The sequence below is a fragment of the Dryobates pubescens genome, chromosome 2, assembly GCF_014839835.1.
Source record: "Dryobates pubescens isolate bDryPub1 chromosome 2, bDryPub1.pri, whole genome shotgun sequence".
Lineage (NCBI taxonomy): Eukaryota > Metazoa > Chordata > Aves > Piciformes > Picidae > Dryobates > Dryobates pubescens.
In genome coordinates this window covers 14,507,810-14,508,551 of record NC_071613.1, presented here as the reverse complement: position 1 = coordinate 14,508,551, position 742 = coordinate 14,507,810, and the positions used below count along the sequence as shown (strand labels likewise).

General features: G+C 48.8%; 1 non-coding gene across 1 annotated transcript; it reads left to right on the top strand.

Annotated features, from left to right (window-relative positions):
- Positions 1–234: 234 nt before the first annotated feature.
- Positions 235–316, top strand: TRNAS-AGA (transfer RNA serine (anticodon AGA)). Its single transcript has one exon. It is a non-coding gene; the product is annotated as a tRNA-Ser (tRNA).
- Positions 317–742: the final 426 nt, after the last annotated feature.

Genomic DNA, 742 nt, shown 5'->3' with positions numbered 1-742 from the left:
TATGTAACAACACATCTTGTATAATATGCTCACTTCTTAGCTTTGAGTCTTTGCAAAGTTGCCAAACTTCCAGATGCAAATTAAGAAACCAGAATCCAGTCCTTACACGGAGATTAAGTAATTCAGCTCAGTGCCTCTGAAAGCTATAATTAAAAGCAGCTAGCTTCATTACAGGCAGATGTACTTTTTGTATTGTGTTCCCATAAAATATACACAACAACTAACTCTAATGTGGTAGTCGTGGCCGAGTGGTTAAGGCGATGGACTAGAAATCCATTGGGGTCACCCCGCGCAGGTTCGAATCCTGCCGACTACGGTAGTCTCTTTTGGATAGCCAAGGGATCGGGCCCAGCCAGCATGGATTTAGGAAGGGCAGGTCCTTCCTGACCAACCTGATCTCCTTGTATGACCAGGTGACTGCCAGGGAAGGCTGAGGATGTAGTCTACCTGGACTTCAGCAAGGCCTTTGATACCGTGGCTTAGACAGCAGCACTCTGCGCTGGGTTAGGAACTGGCTGGAGGGCCAAGCCCAGAGAGCGGTGGTGAAAGGTGCCACAGCCAGCTGGTGGCCATGTTCCCCAGGGATCAGTGCTGGGCCCCATCCTGTTCAATATCTTTATTCATGATCTGGATGAAGGCGTTGAGTCCATCATGGGTAAATTTGCAGATGACACCAAGCTGGGGGCAGGATTTAATCTGTCAGAGGATAAGAGAGCTCTGCAGAGGGATCTTGACAGGCTGG